We start from the raw sequence: 21,323 nt of genomic DNA, 5'->3' as shown, positions 1-21,323 counted from the left end.
TGATCCTTTGAATGCGGGGGTGGTGGGATGAAATGTGAGGAAAAGGGGGATACTATCATGATTCTGGGAGAGAGAGGAATGTGTGAAAGCAGAGACACAGGAGATGGGTCGGACACGGATGAGAGCCCTGTCAACCACAGTGGGTGGGAAACCTTGTTTAAGGAAGAAGGAAGGCATGTCAGAAGCATCATTTTGGAAAGTGGCATCATCGGAACAGATGTGAAGGAGGCAAACGAAATGAGAGAATGGGATGGCGTTTTTCCAGCATTTTCTGTTTCTATATCAACCTAGACCCTTTATCAGTAATTACTGCATTGGACCCCTCCTTCGTTGACATCAATCTCGGCCCTGTATAAGTAATCACTTCACTAGACCCTGTCTCAGTTTATATCAATCTAAACCCTGTATCAGTAATCACTGCAGTAGGCCCAGTCTCAGCTAATGTTAATCAAAGCCTTATTTTAATAATTCCTATACATTCCCTGTTCAATTTATTTCACGCCCTCATTTGTAACTGTAAACGCTAGATTACACTTTGCTTTAGTTATTGTTGTACAGGTGATTGTTACTGTTAATAGTACAATGGGCCCTATCTTGTTTATTGCTGTAGCCGTCCATATCTCTACTTGTGTTGCAATTGGTCCTTTCCCAGTTATCACTGCACCTGACCCTGCTGCTGTTTTTATCATTAGGTCTTGTGCCAGTTATTACTACATTAGGCCATGCCTCTGTGGACACTCAAATTAACCCTTTTCCAGTTCGCACTGTAGTACAACCATTTTTGAATTTATATTTCACTGCACCTTGTGTTTCGTTATTTTACACTGAACCATGCTTCAGTGACCACTGCCCTTGACCCGATGACCTTGTCTCAGTGATGACTGTACTGGACCATACGAACATACGAGCATACGAACAAGGAACAGGAGTAGACCATTCAGGCCATCGAGCCTGCTCCGCCATTTAATAAGATCATGGCTGATCTGACAGTAACATGAAATCTGCATCCCGCTGACCCCTGATAACCCATCACCCCCTTGCTTACCAAGAATCTATCCACTTCTGCCTTAAAAATATTCAAAGGCTCTGCTTCCACTGCCTTTTTAGGAAGAGAGTCCCAAAGACTCACGATCCTGAGAGTGAAAGATTTCGCCTCATCTCCGTTTCACATGGGTGACCCCCTATTTTTAAACAGTGACCCCTAGTTCTAGATTCTACCACAAAAGGAAACATCTTCTCCACATCCACCCTGTCAAGACCACTCAGGATCCTATATGTTTCAGTCAAGTCGCCACTTACTCTTCTAAACTCCAGAAGCTATAAGCCTAGCCTGTCCAACCATTCCTTATTAAACAACCCACCCATTCCAAGTATTAGCCTAATAAACCTTCTCTGAACCTCTTACCATTTACATCCTTCCTTAAATAAGGTGACCAATACTGTACACAGTACACCAAACATGATCTCACTGGTGCCCTGTATAGCTGAAGCATAACTTCCATACATTTGTATTCAATTCCCCTCGCAATAAATGATAACATTCTATTAGCTTTCTCAATTACTTACCATTTCTCCTTTTATCTTTCTCTCAGCACTGTATCTGTGTATATAACGTTATCTGCAGGTTAACTTATTAATGCACTGGACCATGCCTCTATATACACTACAATTGACCTTTTCTCAGTTATTAATGCGCTAGACTATGTTTATGTTTATATTACATTATATGATGCTTCATTTATTAATGCACAGAGTCGTGCCTCTATATATATTGCAAGTGACAAATCCTGAGCTGCTGTTGCATTGCACAAAGTCTCCATTTGTATTATATTAGGATTCATCTCACAACCGACTTGTGAGAAAAGTTATCGCTCATGGAATAAAAGGGACAGAAGCAACGTGGATACAAAATTGGCTGAAAAAAAGGAAGCAGGGAGTAATGGCCAATGGATGTTTTTCAGGCTGGAGGAAGGTTTGTCGTGCAGTTCTCCAGGGGTCGGTATTGGGACCCTTGCTTTTCCTGATATATATTAACGATCTAGGCCTTGGTGTGCAGGGGACAATTTGAATGTTTGTGGATGATACGAAGCTTGGGAGTGTTGTAATCTGCCAGGAGAACGGTGTGGAACTTCAATAGGACACAGACAAGTTGGTGGAGTGGGCAGATAGGTGGCAGGTGAAGTTCAATGTGGGAAGTGTGAGGTGATGCACTTTGGTAGGAAGAACATGGACAGACAATATAAAATAAGGGGTGGAGTTTTGAAAGGAGTGCAGGAGCAGAAAGACATGGGTGTATATTTGCATAGATCATTGAAAGTGGCAGGACAGGTGGAGAGAGCAGTTAATAAAGTATATAGTATCTTGGGCTCTATTAATAGGGGCATAGAGTACAAGAGCAGGGAGGTTATGCAGAATTTATAAAAGGCCCTCGTTAGACCTCAGCTGGAATTTTGTGTACCGTCCTTGGTACCATATTATAGGAAGGATGTGAAGATATTGGAGAGAGTGCTGAAGAGGTTGACAAGAATATTCCCAGGGATGAGAAACTTCAGTTATGAGGATTGATTGGAGAAGTTGGGACTGTGTTCCATGGAGAAGAGAAGGCTGAGAGGAGATTTGATTGAAGTTTTCAAAATCATGAGTGGGCTGGACAGAGTAGAGAGGAAGAAGCTGTTCCCATTCGTAAAAGGATAAAGAACGAGAGGGCACAGGTTTAAAATGATTTGCAAAAGAAGCAAATGTGATGTGAGAAAAACTTCTTTTTCACCCAACGAGTGGTTCGGGTCTGGAATATACTGCCTGGAAGTGTGGTGGAGGCAGGTTCAATTGAGGCATTCAAGAGGGCATTAAATGATTATTTGAATAGAAACAAAGTGCAAGGGTGCGGGGAAAAGCCAGGACAATGGCACTAGGTCAGAATGCTCATTTGGAGAGCCGATGCAGACAAGATGGGCCGAATGGCCTCATTCGGTGCCGTTAAAGTTCTGTGATTCTATGATCCTATCATATTACTGTTTAAGCTGTTTCATTCATTACTGTACTCTTCTATGTCTCACCTTATATTATAAAGGTCCTATATCATTTATTAATACACTGCACCAAGTCTCAATTATTACTGCTCTATAACAGGTCTCAGTTAACTGGATAGAGCTGGAGAGGTGGATAGGTGGGTGTTAATTTTTAAAATGTTATAATATCCTGTTGGTAAAAAGGTTTTGGAAGAATACATTTAGTCTTGTTACTAACTATGAGACGTTGTGTGCAATTTCTAATTGCTCTAGTGTGATGTGTGTAATGTTTGTGTTGAAAGGTTGGGGTGAATCTTGTAACATTCCCTGATCAATGAGATTGAGGAATAGAAATAAAGGTGAACCACATTGCACTGCACATTGCACAACTTAGTCACAAACTGCATTGTGTTGGAGATGAATAATTCATACTTGAGTTGATCAGTGGCAATTGCTCACAGTTTCCTTTAATTTCCAGATATTTTTCACTTTTCCAATAGGAATTTCTGTTTGCTTTTGGCGTGGCCACTGATTGTGAGAGACAACGTCTGAAGCCGCAACCTCAAGCGAATGGGCGGCCACAGGCTCCGAATAACCAATGTTCTTGTGCGTGAAAGGTGTGTGTGTGTGTGTGTGTGCACATGTGTGTGTCACTGTGTGTGTGTCTGTGTGTCTGTGTGTGTCTGTGTCACTGTGTGTCTGTGTGTGGCTGTGTGTGTGAATGTGTGCAGCTGTATGTATGGTTGTGGATGCGGGTACGTCTAGATCATATCATGCTTCATTGCTTGCAAAAGACATTATAATTATATTTAGCACGTTACGATAGTTTATTGAGAATATATCTATAGGCTGCCTATGCTGTCATTAATATTTATCGGTAATGCATTGCCTTGAGTGCTCTGGAAAGTAATGCCAAACTGGCCATTCCGTTGTCAAGGAAAATACATCTTTCAAATGACTCACTGAACTTCTTCCCTCTCTTCCTCTGTCTCAGACTACACCTAAATCAGTTAACCTCTATTCCCTCTCTCAGACTTCACTTAACTCACTTACACAGACTCACAAGGGCCGGATCTGGCAGCTATGAGGAACCAATGTTTAAATCTTTTGCTTAAGGCACATTATCACTGAAAAGATTAAGCGGAAAAACCTCATCAGAGGAAAATTCAGTGCCATAAAGAGACCAGCTCACTCACTTAACCTCTCTCCTCACTTTCTCTCAGGCAGCACCAAACCCTCTTAAAACTTTCCATTTTAGAATAACCCCCTGTGAGCGGTATTATTGTTTTAATTTCCGCTATTTTCTCCCAGTGATAACCTTCAATCCATCTCGCTTTCAGTTAATATGTTATAATCAAAATAATCTCATTTATTTAATTGTTTAAATTGGGAATGGAGGTGAATGTAATGCTGAGACCGGCAGCAATCTGTGTGGTTGTTCTTGATGCTGTCAGAGTGAGTTCACCCTCACAGGCAGGAAGACTGTTCACGGTGATAACATGAAACTGACGCCTGCTGTTTCATTCTCAGGTAACACAACTTCCTGTTTGTCTGCTGCCGGTTCCAAACCGCACATCTCACTTCTGAGCAGAAAATAAATCCAGGGGCCACAATCTGGTGAGAACATCTGTCAAGGCGGCCTATATCTGGCCACAGAGTCAGGGCAGAGTCACACAGATCACATTGCGGTGACATTTACAAATGAGCCTGTGTGATCCGTTTAGAGCTTCCATTTCCAGGAGATAACCGGATGGTCAGTCACTGAGCTCCCTCGAGTCCCTGAAGCGGGGAAATGAGATCTTGCTACCTTAAATTTTACGTTGTCATGCTCCACCACCCGCCCCCACTCTAACTCCCCCTCCACAGCCCACCAACACCGCACCCCCCCCGCCCCGCCACCCGCCACGCACACACACTCCCTGCACTTACACTTTCCCTCCAAACTTGTTTCCTCTGCTTCTCTGCAACATTCCATCTCCCTTTTTCATTTTAAGTCTCCTTCCCTTAGTTGTATCTCTGCCTATCTCTCTAATGTATCTCTCTCCACCTCTCTGCGTGTCATTAAATAGAAGCGTTCAAAATCATGAAAGTTTCGATAGTGTGAATAAAGAAAGACTATTTCAACTGGTAGGAGGCTCAGTAACCAGGGGACGCAATTTTATTTTATTGAACAGGAAGACAGGGGGTAATTGTTTATTTTTTTTAACGGCGAGTTGTTCTGAACTGGAATGCACAGCTTGAAAGGGTGATTGAATCAGATTAATAGTAACTTTGTAAAATGAATTCGATAAATACTTGAAGGGTTACAGGGAATGGGGCGAATTGAACGGCTCATCTATATCATTGTCCCAGCACCTTTCCTGTATCTACGTCTGTCCCTCATTGAGCCTAAATAAAATGCAATAATTATACAGCTTTCGTCTTCTGCTAATCCTGTCTTTTGACAGCGCTTGAGTGTGTGTGTGTCGATAATTGCCAGAGATCATTCAGAAGTTCACTAGTGTTTACAAACCACTACTTTGAACAAAATAATAACACTGAATAGAGCTCGTTTAGTAGAAAGCACGATTATCTTTAACATTTTCGGCTCTGAGTTTTCCTCTGGTGAGGTTTTGGTGTTTAATCTTTTCAGTCATCATGTACCTCAAGCTTAAGATTTAAACATTGGTTTCGACCAGCTGCCGGGTCCGGCCCTTGCGTGTCTGTGTAAATGGAGAACTGTCGGTAAGAATGAGAGGGAGCAGATTATTTTCTGTTCCTCTGGTAGATGCAGCATTGACCCTACAGATATCAGAAATCTCTGGAGTCCGCCATGATTGTCCTCCCCTTGGGTTTAACAGCTCTCAGTCAGGTGGAGTCAGTCACACGGGCCTCTGTCATGATGTTTCCGCTCCGCTTTTACCACACAAATCCCTGGGTCACTCACCATAACACAGAAGCCTGCGCTGAGGCCCTAAACATCATTGCTTCCTCACACTTTCACACCCTATAACAGTCAGATGTTTATTAGATCCCCTGCCTCTCTTTATGTAAGATTACCAGCAGCCTCTGTTACTGACACACTGGAGCCGGCCTCTGATTATTATTGGACCAGGCCCCAGTCTGGCCCGGGCCCGGCAGTCAGAACTCCCTTTGCAAATCCAAGGAGGGAGATGTTGTTTGTATTTTTGGAGAGGGCGGGAAGGTCAAAGCAGCAACGATGTCCCAGGAACCCGTCCTTTGCTGGATGGAGAAACTGTCCTGAGTTTCTCTGTCTTTAATTCCTCCTCCTGAGTGTAAGAAAATAATGGATAAAAGAACAGAAAGGCTGACATATAAACTATCACCGTGAGCACTGGCGGTTATTAAATGGTCAACTCTCTGGATTGAGGCTTCAACCCACAACCGTTTGACCCAGGGGTAAAAGTGACGCTAGTTCGTCAATGCTGACATGATGTATCCCCAGTTCCCATTGCATTAGTACAACGGCAACATATGACAGATGCTAGAAATCTAAAACAAAATCCGAATGTGCTGGAAATCCTCAACAGGTCAGACAACAGGTGTCGAGTCTGTTTGTTTTCCGGATCGCGTCATATTCTTTGCAGCCTTGGGGAAAGTGTGGAGAGGCGGGAGGATTTTGGATGCTAATTAAAAACCGGCGTTCTGTCACACGGACACTCTTCCCGTGGCCAACGGAGCCATTACACTAGACGATGTCTGTGTTAATGCACCAACTCCATCCCATTCGTATTACAGTGGTGCTTGACTCTGTTATTGGGCATTAGGCAAAAGATTTGCTATTGTATCAATTGGCGCTGCCTCACACACACTATTATATCAGACCCAACTTCGATTTGGGTGGATCAGGTGCTCACTGTGCCGTTATCACACTGGACCCAGTGATGTATTCAGTGATTCACTGCAACCTGCTGTCCTCTGTGATCATCAAACATTGCACTAATTACACAGAGCTTTACCGTTTTTAATCTATTCCCTATGTCCAATCTTATTGTATAAAACGCTGTCTCTGTAATGGTTGCCCGAAGGGCCTACATGTCATTCAAATTCTAATGCAAACCTCTCTCATCATTTCTGAAAACCTTGTGCCGATCAGTTTTCAATAATAATCTGATTCTCACATTGTTAATGTTGACCCTGTTTCTGCTAGTGTTTCGCCATGACCTCTTTCAGTTGTTATTTTACAAAGTGTTTTTGTTATTATGATCACACAAATATCGGTTCATTCAATGTTATACCAAGTCCTCCCTCTCTCTTATTCCTGAACTAGCCAATTTCTGTTTATTTGACTCCTTGGGCCAATTTGTGTTATCACCGCACTAGCTCATGCCTCTGTCTGTACTATACTAGGTAATGTGCCTGTTATTACTTACACTAGCCGATACCTATGTTTATATTACACCATGTCCTGTCTCTGATATTACTGCACGAGCCCATATCCTTGGTTATATAACACCAGGTCTTGTCTCTGTTATTACTTCATTAGTCGATATCTCCTTTTATATTAAACCAGATACTGTCTCTGTTATTAATGCAGTAACCCGTATCTCTGCTTATGTTACACCAAGTTCGGTCTCTGTTTTTGCTCGACTAGGCCCTGGTTTATTTTCGTTAAGATTACATTGATTATACAACCTGCAGTTAAACCAATCCGTCCAAACATGATTCGAGTGGTTGTGGTGGAATTTGTGAAGGTAACAGTTGAAAAAGTGGAAATAGAAATAGTGAAAGTCTCTGGAGAGCAACAGGAGTTTCAATCCTTCCCATCAACAGGAATAATAAATCGGAGAATTACAGGTGTATTAGTCTCATGTCAGGTGTAGGTAAATTTTGATATTTGCCATCACTTGCACAAATCATCATACATTCGAGATTATCAGGAGCTTCTGTGAGATATTGAGGTGATCATTTGTTAATAAACTGCAGGTTATTCTCGATGTGATTTACTCCGCTTTCCAGCTGATCACCGGAGACAGATAAAGCACCTTAGAAACGAAATCGTCAGTCTGATATCACTTTATAAACAAATGCACACAACAGACTGGTTATCAATAAATACTTACAGTATTAAACAATCTACAATTTAAATAAATGCATAGTTTTGGATTTGAACACAATCACTGAAGGCAGGAATGGACTGGAAGTTAGCACTGGGAGGAATGAAGGGAAATTACTGAAAAAAAATTCTCCAAAGAGTGTTATTAGATAATTGGAGATTCAAAATGAATAAGGGACTGTCTCAGAGAGAGAGAGAGAGAGCGGGGGTGGTTGGGGGCGGGAGTTAGATGGTGGATGGAGAGAGAGCGAGAGAGAGAAAGAGAGAGAAAGAAAGGGTGAGAGAGAGAGAGAGCGAAGGAGAGAAAGAGAGAAGAAGTTCAGTGAGTTAGATGCTGCCTCAGACAGAGAGAGAAGGGATATTCAGTGAATTTGGTGATAGACATGCTCACCTTAGTAACTAAATGGTCAGTATGACATCACTTTCTAAGCAAAAGTACACAACGAAACATGTTAACAATAAATGCTTACAATGTTACATCGTCCGCAGTGACAGGTTGAGTAAAAGAAAATTAAATACTGAAACATTGTGGTAAAGATCATCATTTATCTTTGAGAAACGGCGGTATAAGCAAGAGGCATGATTTTTTTCCATACGGCACACATAACTGACCATATCTGATCTATAATTTCTTTGACTAAAGCTAAATGAAAATAACTATCAAGTACTGCAAAGAACGGGCCATTCAATACCGCCCGTTTTAGGCCAACGCCAGGGAACAATTCCCACCTCAACATCTTTGCGGTAAATAGTATCTCTCCAACTGACAGTTGGAGACATTGACCACTGCAGTAATCATAGAGACATGGCCTAGCGTAGAAATAACTGAGGCAGGGTTAGCGCACTAAGCACTGGGTCAATTGATATTAATCATCTCTCGGGGCTAAAACAGTAATGATTGATCCGGTGCATGGATTAATAACATCTTAGACAGGGCCTGGTGCAGAAATAACTCAGATTGCCTACAATGTAAGGTAAACAGAAACATGATCTATTGGAATAAAGACAGGGACAGGGCGAGTGTAATAGAAGGAGATGTATGGACTCGTGCATCAGCAACCAAGACAGGGTTTAGCGTTGTATATACAGACACTGGGTCCAGAGCAGTAATAACTGAGACTTTTCCGCATGTAATATAACCAGAGATACGGCCGAATTCAGGAACAGTTGAGACGAGGCCGAGCACTGAAATAACTGAGGCAGGAACTGGTGTAATATTATCATAGACATAATCCATTTCAATATAAATAAAGTCAGGGTCTGGTGCAGTAATACTGAGACAGGGCCGAGTGCACCAATTATTGATACAGCATCGACAGTAATACAAACGAAGGCTGTGCCTAGTATCAACAATTATTGAGCAGGATTTAATGCAGTAATAACAGACTTGGCCTTGTGTAGTATAAACAGAGACATGGTCTACACAGAAATAACAATGACAGGACCTATTTTAATATAAACAAAGGCAATGTCTAATGAAATATAAACGGAGGTGGAGCCTAGTGTAATATAAACTGAGACAGAGTCTAGTTTAATATAAACTGAGACAGGGTCTAGTGTGATATAAACTGAGACGTGATCTAATTTAATATAAAATGAGGCAGGGTCTAGTGTAATATAAACTGAAACAGGGTCGATTGTAATGTAAACATAGACGTGTTCTCTTGTAATATAAACTGAGACGGGCTCCAGTGTAATATTACCTGAGACGGAGTCTAATGTAATATAAACTGAGACAGGGCGTAGTTTTATATAAACTGAGATAGGGTCTAACAGAATATAAGCAAAAACGTGATCTAGTGTAAGATAAACGGGGGCATAATGTCGTGGAGTAAAATGTGAGTCAGTGCCGAGTGCAGTAATGATTGAGACAGTGTCTTGTGTAATATGAACACCGACATGGTCTAGTTCAGTAATAACTGAGGCAGAATCTCGTGAAAGGAAACTGACACGGGGTCTACTGCAGTTTCACCTGATACAGGGCCTTGTCTAAAATAAACTGAGAAAGAGCCAGTGCAATAATTACCAACACAGGGACTGGATTAATATCAATAGAGATGTGGGCAAGTGCAGCAATAAGAGAGAGGCACGGTATTATACAATAATAACAGTGACAGGGCATCGTGTGATATAAACAGAGACATAGACTGGTGCATCATTAGCCAAGGCATCCCCTAGTTTAGTATAAACGTGACAAAGTCTAGTCGTGCAATAAGAGAGCCTCGTGTCATGTAAACAGGAACGTATTCTGGTTCCGTATAAGCAGAGACAGGCACTAGTGCAGTAACAACTGAAACATGGACTATTATCATATTAGCCAAGACATGATTTAGTTCAGTGATAACTGAGAGAATGTATAGTGTAATATGGCCTTTGTCAGTACATTGACTGAGATTGAGCTATTATAGAAACAACTGAGACACAACCTGTTGTAATATGATCAGATACATCACTTATTGTAATATATACAGACAAAGGTCAAGTTTAATATGAACTGGGAAAGGGTTCAGTGTAGAAATGATTGAGACAGTGCTTGTGTCAGTATTCACTGTTTCACTGCCATCTACTGGACGGACTCTACTATTGCAGATGTTGTGAAAATGTCGCTTTTTGTTGCTGCTTCCGACTTTAACGATAGAATCATAGAATTCTTACAGCGCAGGAGGATGCCATTCGGCCAGTCCTGTCCATGCTAACCCTCTGAAGGAGTAATTGACCTAGTGCCACTGCTTTCTCCGTAGTCCAGCATTTTTTTTCTTTTCAGATAAGGATCCAGTTTCGTTTTGAAAGCATCAATTGTCCCTCAATCCACCACACTGTCAGACGGTGCATTCCAGATGCTAACCATTCAGTTCGTGTAAAGTTTTTCCTCTTATCTCCATTGCTTCTTCTCCAGGTTACTTTAAACCTGAGCTGCCTGGTTCTCAATCCTTCCACCAATGAGAACAATTTCTCCCTATCTACTCTGCCTAGACCCTTCATGGTTTTTAATATCTCTATCAAATCTACTCTAAACATTCTCTCCTTAAACGAGATTAAAGCCAACTGCTCCACTCTTTATACATAACTGGAGTTCGTCATCCCTGGAAGAATTTCCATGAATCTTTCCTGTGTCCTCTCTCTCATGCCTTCAAATTCTTCCTAAAGTGTGGTGCCTGCAATTGGATGCAATTCTCCAGTTGAGGCCTAACCAGTGTGTCACACACGTTTAACGTTATGTTATCTTTGCTTTTATATTCTTTTCCTCCATTAATAAAGCTCAGGACGTTGCATGCTTTATTCACCGCGCTCCTTCGACTTGTCCTGACACCTTCAATAATTTATACACATAAACATCCAGGTCACTCGGCTCCTTCAGCCCCTTTGAAATCGTACCCTTTCTTTTATATTGTCTCTCTGCGTTCTTCCGACCAAACTGAACCACTTCTCGCCTTCTCTGCGTTAAATTTCATCTGTGACTTGTCCGCCCTTTCCACCAACCTCTCGATGTCTGTTTGAAGTTCTAAACTATGCTCCTCGTGGCCCGCAATGCTTCCACATTTCGCATCGTCCGTATATTTTGACATTGTGCCCTGTCCACCAAGGCCCAGTTTATGAATAAATATTATGAAAAGTAGGCGTTGTAGCACTGACCGTTGGGGAACTTCATTATAACCCTTCCCCGAGTCCGAAACTCAAACGTTCAAAACTACTCTTTGTTTCCTGGCACTCAGCCAGTTCCCAATCCATGATGTTCCCGTCCATTTTATTCCAGTGAGCTCCAACTTTGCTCACAAGTCTGTTATGCGACATTTCATCAAATGTCTTTCGGAGACCATGTAAACCACGTCAAAAGCATTACCCTCATCAACCATCGCTGCTCTGTCATCAAAAAACTCAAACAAGTTAGTTAAATATGATTTTCCCTTAACAGATCCACGCTGGCATAATGTATCAAGAAACCACTTCTACTGATGTATCGGCTCATTACCTCCTGTGAGAACTCCTAATACTTATGGTGCAACTGTGGCAGATTAACGTGGCTGATTTGCGCACTTAAAGGTCACGAGAAGAGCAAAGTATCTCAGTTCATATTGATTAACTCTTGACGATCTTGTTTCAACCGAAGAAACTCTTTCGAGTTATCAACAGTCACAGATTGCAACTCTTTCGAGTACAATCACAGTTCTTGGTTTCCGGGAGTGGGACATGAACCCACAACCCTCTGATTCAAAGGCGAGGGTGCTATGAACTGAGCCACAGCTGACCAAGGCGCACATTGTGGGAATGATGGGAACTTTAATGACCAACTCAACCAGTGTGAAGTGGGGAGAGATTTTTTTCTTCATGGAACCACCTGAAATGTGGTGGCGGTGATTTTCTCCGATTCTTCAGGTGCTCCAGAGCCTCCGAGGGCGGGGTGGGGGGGTGCTGCGGGATGTGTGGTGGGGCTGGTGCGAGTGCATGAGATAAATTCGATAGTTTTTTTTTAAATGCTGGTACAATCCTGAGGGACTGAATGACCTCCTTCCCAGCCGGGAGCACGGGTTCATTCTAGAAGTCTATGACTTATTGGCTCAATCCAACACTTTTCATTTTGCACCTATACTTCATAAAAAGGAAAAGGAAAAAAAAATAATATATATATATATTACAGCGCTTTTCACGATCACCGGAACTCTCCGAGTGTTTTACAACCAAAAATGCACTTATGATGTGTATTCACAGTTGTAATGTAGGAAACACCGCAGCCTGTTTGAACAAATCTTTTATTTTGCCAATATATATTATAATTTAATTTTAAAAATCTCTAAAAGCCTTAGTGGACTCTTCACCTCTGAAGACAGTTCACTCATCTTCTCATAATTATTACAAATTGAAAACCTTTGTGATGGCGTGACCACGTTTCCCTTGTGGATTTGGTCCACATGGCCACATATCATCTGCTACGCCATAACACATGGATCTGGAACTATCTCTCCATTTGTCTGTCACTGTTTCTGTTAGTTGGCACAGCGACAGTTACTCCTGATAGTGGGACATTGAACATGAACGGCAATGTGCACAGAGCAGGTAGTTATCCTCGTTAAAGGTAGAGATCCTCTTCTGCAATGAGGGAGGATCAATTGTGTATTAAGGAACTCTGTGCTGTTTACCTAAAAACATTTCCCCAATATAATATTAATGACTATATTAATAACAATATTAATAATTCATTTTGCCGTAGTTTTGAACATTCGCAAAGGGTTTCAAGGTCTAAATTCAGAGCAGAAATTTGGGTGGAAAGGTAATTACTGAATATTCCCACTTTGATTCCACGTTGGAGGCTTCATATCACAACACCATTTCCCTCCGATCCTAAAACGTCTCACAATGCAACTGCAACCGTATGAAAAACATGAGCTTGGATTCATATTGTCCCATAGAGCACTGACCCTGTGTTCATGTTCAAAACTGTGATTCAAATCACTTCAGCCACTTCACCGACTCAGTTCTGTCCAGTTCATGCACCATGTCCGATCTAACCAGAATCTCCATCGCGGCGATCCTGAGCACATCTCATCGGAGTAATGACATCACCCATCCAACTCGTGAAGAATTGATTCTCTGCACGAATGTACTGAATGGAAAGCTTCTCGGGAGTGTGGTTAAAGGGGTTAAGGGCTTTTGAATTTGCGACAACAATCTGTAATACCCATCGGATATGTTTCATTGTGAAAATGGTTTTCAATCAATATTTTGCGTAAAGAAAGTCACAGTTCATGCACGTTTTTCCCGTGGTGTTCAGAATGGTGTGACTGCACCAGGATCACAGAGCAGCAAGAAATTACCAGGGAAATGTGAAAAAAAATGTATGTATTCAACCATCTGCTATGTTTCTGCTGCGATTGAAGTAATTCGTTTGAGGATATGCTGAGTGTTGTAGGTGAAAAGGCCGCAGGTTGCACATGTTATAATTCCTGTTTCTCATCACAGTCATGAAACCGCTTTCTAACTTTGAGATGAAGATTCAGCATCACCAGAAAAGGATCATCAGGCACTGATCAGGTAGGGATATCTCCAGGTTGCACTTGGTGACGTTCAGCTCGTCAGCTGTCAACAGCCAAGGAATTGGAATGATCCAGAAAATCGGGAAGGACTGAAAGCACCAGACAGACACAAATGGAATAAAGGACCTGCTGTAAGTTATGGAGCAGTCAATCGTAAAGGTGAAAATGTCAGGCACATCCATCCACACTCCACCGATCCATTCATCCAGCTGAAGAAGAGTCATACAGACTCTAAACCGTTAACACTCGTTCTCTCTCCACAAATACTGTCAGACCTGCTGAGCTTTTCCAGCATTTTCTGTTTTTACATCCGCCCATGCATCCATCTCTCCAACCCCCGATCTGTCCATCACTCCATCCGTCCATTCCTCCATCCACCTATCTATCCATCCACCCACACACCCATCTGCCAATTTATCTATCTATCTATATATCTATCTATCTATCTATCTATCTATCTATCTATCTATCTATCTATCTATCTATCTATCTATCTATCTATCTATCTATCTATCTATCTATCTATCTATCTATCTATCTATCTATCTATCTATCTATCTATCTATCTATCTATCTATCTATCTATCTATCTATCTATCTATCTATCTATCTATCTATCCCGCCATCTATATATTAATTCGTCTATTCGTTATCTGTTGTTCATTACGTTTCCATGGTTAACCATGAAATAATTTCTGCAGGAGTGAGTACTGGAGGTTCAGTCGGACAGTGGTCAACAGAAGCCCAATAACTGGAAGGAATCTCGATGAGCATAAATTGCATCTATTCAACTTCCGATGTGAATTATTTTTTGCAGCTTCATCGTCAAAACCAGAACCCGGCTGCAGCTTTCGTAATTCGGGCACATTCTTGTGGAAAGAACATTAAAGGTCGATTTTCAGTCATTCGAACAATACCCAAGACTATACCTGCTTTCACCTTGTTTGCGCTTCAGGTCGCTGACAACCCCGTGTATTACTGTGTGCTGAGACCTTCAGTGAGAAAGGCCTCGGGGCAACTCGCACCGTTCCCGTGTTTTGTGAGATCAGTGAAAATAAGATTCATTAAGTTCGGCCACCAGGTGGCGCATCAGGCCGTGGATTCCCACCTCCTGACATACTTCCTTAAAAATACTTGAGGAGAAATGGCGTTTGATCTCGAATTTACGCCCATTAGTGTGACGTTTCCTTAGAGACCCATAATTGGGAAGTTTATTTCAGTGTTAATCAACAGCCCAGCTCCAGTACATTGGGATGGGATGCCCAGTTGTTCTGTTCCCCACGACAGATTCAGCCCCTTGTTTTAACTGATTTCAACTATGAAGGTATCTGTAATTACAGACTAATACAACAATTCCCTAATTCCTGTCGCCAGACTGTTTTCCCCAGATTTGAAATGACTATGAACGTAACGCAGTCCTGACAGACCGGCAGAATTATATAATTTCTGTTGAGCGCATTAGTCTTGAATTCAGCTCATTATAGATAGATTTTACGAGTGACAACAGTGCCCGCGGCCGCCTCCCCCGTAGTTCTGTTTGTTTCTCTCGTTCTGACCTTCCTTGCCTTTCCTGTGATTTGGAAAGTTGTTTTCCACTGTTCCTGGTTTGACGTTGGTTGGATCAACAGTACAGTGCGCCGGGGATCTGCACTTCTGCCCTGACAGAGGATTTGGCGGACTGTAGAGTTACAGACTCAGTGAGCATCATGGGGAATTGCATCATACCCGGTCCTCGTCATTATATCACTTCTTAGTAAGTATTTCCTTCCCAGAAAAAATCCGTTCTCCCCCTGACTGTTGTAACCCACATGTTATTAATTGTAAGGTGATGCTGCTGATGATGAAGCTACTTGAAATGATGGTGATGATGATAATGATGACATCTACCCAACTACTTTATGTTAGGATGGAGCCATCCAGACACAGTGGTCGAGTCGGTTGCTGAAATGATGCCGAAGCTGAAATGATGCCGAAGACGGCAGTAACACCACGTGATCTGCATCTTGAAACCATATCTCCATAACCATACAAGAGTCATACGGACTCGAAACGTTAGCTGTATTCCTCTCCGCAGATGCTGTCAGACCTGCTGCGCTTTTCCAGCAATTTTTATTTTTGCTCCATGACCATTTCTTTTGGAATAGTCAGCAGCCCGGGCAACATCCTCAGCTCCCGATTAATCTGATCGGTGAAAATGAAAACAAGAAGACAGACATTGTTGGTCAATTCTCTTCTATATTTAACAGAACTACCTAGATAACGGAGCTGAGGCTCTGAACTGCGACACAGCCGAGTATTTCTGTGCACAAGCCCCACGGCAGAGATACGGCGGATCCCGGTCAAAATGCCAGAACGAGCGGCTCAGTTCATGCTCAGCAGAGGGCGCTCGAACACCGGGAAACAAGGGCAAATATTCAGCCTTAGTGTCAGATTCAGGCAGAGCTTCCTTAAAGGAGCAAGAAAACCGCAACATTCTGTTGGGCCATGACCTCCGAGCTCCAAGGCCGTGTAAGTGGAGGATACACCAAAGATGCGCCGGGAAACACCCCGCCCGGAGTTCCCAGGCAAGAGTTGCACGACAATTGTCCGTGAAGTGGAAACTTCCCATGGGCAATTGCACTGAACTGGGAACAAACAGAAAATACAATTTACATTGCAAACTTCGAATGGTTCCGACTGTCCTACATCAAGAGTTGCACAGAAAAAGTTAGAATTAAAACCACTTCTAGCTTCTGGGTAACTTTGTACAGAGCCACATCGACGCCCACGAGTCTCCTTCCACAACCCGAATTCCCAGGGACTCCCCCCGCCTCTCAGACTCCAGCTCCCCCCACGGGACACCCCCAACCCCCGAAACCCCAGGGGACTCCCCGCACCTCACGACTACTCTCAGCCGCCCAAACCCAGCTCCTTATATAAAGAAAGTCCAGCGAATTCAGTAAATAGACGGAGAATTTCTCACCGCCTCGCAGCGGGGGATCCTGTGGATTGTAAACAGAAGAGGGAGACAGGGAGAAAGAAGCATGAATAAAAGCAGAAGTGATATAAATAAATCGAGTTTACAAATCCAGGCAGAAAGCAGAAAAGGAGAGAGCGGGTTAAAATTATTGAATCGTGCAATGCAATTTGTTGCCGAAACCCGGGATTGAACCAGGGACCTTTAAATCTTCAGTCTAACGCTCTCCTAACTGAGCTATTTCAGCTGACAATGGCAGTGATTGAAAGGAAGATCTGAACAATGTCCCTGTGCACTCGAGTGCCGCCTGCTCCACAGTACATCAGCCTCACACTTTATACCGAGTGTTTAAAACCTGAACAATATTCCGGTGTCGGTGAGTGAAACCCCCTCCTTCCGCCTCCGCCTCCACCATCACCGTGGTATATCGGCTCAGTACCTGTCTGGCCTCAATGGTTAAAGACCTGAAAGATTTACCTGTGAAGATCAGCGAATGAGGTCCCCATGGTGAATAATTTCAGTGCCGTCTGCTCTCACTAGTTAAAGATTTGAAACATTGAGCTGTGACAGGCGAATGTGTACCTCGTCTACAGATTATCCCTGTGTCTGTCTGTATGCTCTCAGACACCTACACAATGCCGAATATAAAGTTGAGACGAAGAACGATGGGCGATGCATAGGGAGTTTAATAAAAATGAGACTCAGTATGGTGATAATGCAGAGAAACACTAACAGAGGGACATAAATGAAGGTGAGATTGATTACATTGAGTGGTAGAGAGACATATTAACAGATAGAGGTGTTTAATGCTGAGGTGAGGACAGTTAGTGGTACAAATCGAGAGTAGCAGAAGGTTATTGATGCAGAAATGTATTTATAAATATAAAGGCACAGAAAGTAAACAGTTGATAATGGCTATTCTCCGATATGACACTTGGTGCAGTGAACTGCGGGAAAGGGATCATCACTGCCCTGTATAATACAAATGGACAAGAGGGACTAACACTGACTGAAGTTCTGGGACGCACACACAGTCTGTAGCCTCCTCAGTGAAACCAGAAAGCATGAAAATTGGAGAATCCTGGAGATTTTAATCAGGAAAATGGGGATGACGCTAAAGGAAACAATGGGAAACAAAGGCAAACATTAGCACACAGCTAACAGAAAAAAACTGCAAGTTAAAATAAAACAAACTTGTGGTATAGGAATCTGAGCACCTTTATTGTGACTTGAGTGTCGGCCACCTCAGTGCATGAGCTCAGTGCCTGGTTGTACACAGTTACTCAAGGATGAAGCAATACTCATTTATTAGTGCACGGTACAATCCCTCTGTTTATATTAAACCAGAGGTCACCTCATTTATTACTGCACTGCACTGTTACACTAGATGATGTCTCAGCTATTACTGCATTAGATATGCCTACACTTATGTTAGACGAGACCCTATTTTTGTTATTACTGACTACAACATTTTAATGCTTATGTTTATATTACACTAGACACTGCCCTAATCGAACTACACGAGACCACATCTCACTTTATATTGCATTCGTTCCTTTTTTCAGTTATTTGCAATAGATTGCATCTCTGTCAATGTGATCCTCGGTCATATCTCAGTTCTTACTGCAAGAGGTCTTCTCCATTAGTGTTAGGCAACATCTTGTCCCAGTATTACACAAGATAATGTCACTCTTTATATTACAATAGCCTGTGTCTCTGTTGACGGTACATGAGACCCAATCTCATTTACTGCGGCATTACACATGCCTCTGCTTGCATTACGCTGGAGCATGCCTGAATTACTACTGCTTAAAAATGCTTTGAAGTGTTCGATCAGCCATGATTGTATTGAATGGCGGAACAGGCTCGACGGGCTGAATGGCCTTCTCCTGTTCGAATGTTCCTATGCTTCCAGATCCCGTACTATTGACATTATTCCGAAGCAGACACTAGCCACCTGGCCAAGTAATGTAACGAGCTGCTACTTAGTCTTTGTGTATGTTGTGTACATCTGCCAGGATATTGGTAATGTCACTGGACTCCCTCATATTGTAACCTGGCCCCCAGTTGCTGGGCCAGGAAAGTTGCCGAGTCTGAGGCGCCGACCTTCAGATCAGAAGTCTAACTGAGGTCCCGGCAGTCCGTTCAGGGCGATGTTAAACAATGTCCGGAATATTGGAATAGGAGCGGGGCGGGGGGATTCTCCTGGTGCCCTGGGCCCACATTCCACCTTTAACAAACACCACCCAATACAAACACATGCACCAACCTCCCAGTTCATTACTGTGGGGAAAGGAAGGCGGCAGCACAACTGGCAGAAAGAAAAGCTCCCCTCCCCCACCCCTGTACACCAGAGTATTTTGGGAGGGGCTTTCACATCCGGATCACAATCCAAATGGAGAGTCAGAAAATTGCAGCCTCCTTTTATAAAACTGTCTCTTATTCACACAACACTTAGCCAGCGACCCGGGAACCGTGCTGCCCATCAATAATCTCAGCGGATCTGCCCTGTGCAAATCAACTCGATCCCCCTAAAGTATTTCAGTCCAGCTCTGAGGTCCGGTCTCCCAATGCAGTCCAGGGCTGCAGTCTCCTACTCCCCGTCATATAAACCCTCAGCTCCAGGCAGCAGAACGATGGGAATCCTTCTTGTTTTCATCCTGTGTGTCTGTTTACCCCGTGAGTACCGATCAAACAAACCGACATTGTGTGGATTTAATACAAAGCTGCCCGAGTCCATCCCAATTACAGACACTGTCTGGGGTTTTAACCCCGTTCTGTGGTTCGGCTCCGATGGTCCATTAAACTCTCTCTGTTTAATTTCCAGGCTCCTTCAGTCAGTCAGTGACACAGACCCCGGCAGCGGTGACCAGGAAGGAGTGTTAGTCACTCACCATCACCTGTGTTTTCTCCGGTGCTTCGTGGTATTATTTCCAAACGGGACATTTCTTCAAACAACCCCAGACCGGGACAGAGTGGGAGCGGATCTCCAGCGGGGGGAGATTTGTTGTATCGGTGAATAAAGCAGAAAATACATTTTCGCTGGAAATTCGGGATGTGAGAGTTGAAGACACCGCCACCTATTACTGTAAAGCTGAGTATGATACACACACAGTGATGGGCCTCGGCTTCCCGCGATACAAAAACTCTCACTGCAGATTATCACAGAAACAAATGAAAAAGCGGAGTTAATCTGCAGTTAAACCCCCATCAGTTCTGCCTCACACCGTCTGCCCCACAGTCTAGTTTAGAATGAGATTGGATTATTGCCGTTAACATCTTGAGTTTTATAAATGCCCAGTGTGTGCGGATGGTGATGTCTTTCCCGGGATTGGTGTCAGTGAATGGGGATTGGGAATGACTGATCCCAGTTACAAACCCCTAACACCAGATGTGACCCCGGTCTAATAGCTGGAACCGGGAACCGCAGTTCCCGCTGTTTAACTAATGTCCCCACATCTCACCAAGTACCCGGGGGATTTTATACTGACTTGTAACACTGTGTTATTTTGGGACAGTCACAGTAGGAGAGACCCGAGCAAATACTTCTGTCCGATCACAATATAAATTCTCGGGACCCAGATAATGAATTGTCGGGTTCATGTTATTGTCGCTGGAATCTGGTTAAATTTCATTGTAATTTCCACCATTCAGTTATTTTTCTTTGATATTTTTCTCGGTTTATATGAAGCGAACATCTCGTTCCGGGAACCATTTACTCTGAGCTCAGGGCCTCACAAAGAACAGTTTGAACCGACAGAGACTTTGAAACATTCAATAATTTTTATTTATTTAAACCCTCTGAATAATTGGGCAGTCTCTACTGTCTGATGATGATTTCCCGGCAGGTTGAAGAGTCGGTGGTTGTTGTACCTGGGAGACTGAGAGCGGTGTCACTGTGGTGGTTTACTGATTATGCGGATGGATCCGGGACGGTGGTGACTGTCACAGCCGGTAAGTAGCTCCAAACCTCGCCGGGTTACAGACTATCTCGGGTAATGTTCATCGTCTGTTTATTATTGATACCAGTGGAGTTTGGGGGAATGTGGGAGTTGACGGAATCTGGACCATTATTGGTTTAACGGGTACATGGGGGACAACATCAACATCACGGACTCTCACACTCTGAATCGCTTTTAATGAGCGGAGATGGTCGGCAATCCGGACTCCACTCCCGGTGTTAACTGTGACCGAGGGAGCTCTGTCTGTCCCTTGGAGCCCGGGAGCGGGGTCACAGAGCTCTCTCCTGGGCAGCAGATTGCAGTCCGAGCCGC

The 21,323-nt window shown here is 43.1% G+C and overlaps 3 protein-coding genes and 1 non-coding gene across 4 annotated transcripts in view; 2 read left to right on the top strand and 2 right to left on the bottom strand.

Annotated features, from left to right (window-relative positions):
* Positions 1–21,323, bottom strand: part of LOC144698126 (uncharacterized) — a 476,455-nt gene that overhangs the window by 195,262 nt on the left and 259,870 nt on the right. The gene's annotated exons all lie outside the window — the stretch shown is intronic.
* LOC144698113 (uncharacterized) overlaps positions 1–21,323 on the top strand; it is a 436,823-nt gene that overhangs the window by 193,407 nt on the left and 222,093 nt on the right. The gene's annotated exons all lie outside the window — the stretch shown is intronic.
* The window catches only part of LOC144698110 (uncharacterized), a 436,767-nt gene that overhangs the window by 263,391 nt on the left and 152,053 nt on the right, over positions 1–21,323 (top strand). The window lies entirely within an intron of this gene.
* Positions 17,224–17,296, bottom strand: trnaf-gaa (transfer RNA phenylalanine (anticodon GAA)). The gene has a single exon. It is a non-coding gene; the product is annotated as a tRNA-Phe (tRNA).

Source organism: Cetorhinus maximus, chromosome 23, assembly GCF_964194155.1.
Source record: "Cetorhinus maximus chromosome 23, sCetMax3.hap1.1, whole genome shotgun sequence".
Lineage (NCBI taxonomy): Eukaryota > Metazoa > Chordata > Chondrichthyes > Lamniformes > Cetorhinidae > Cetorhinus > Cetorhinus maximus.
The sequence above is the reverse complement of the archived record's forward strand: the minus strand, read 5'-3'. Positions and strand labels throughout refer to the sequence as shown.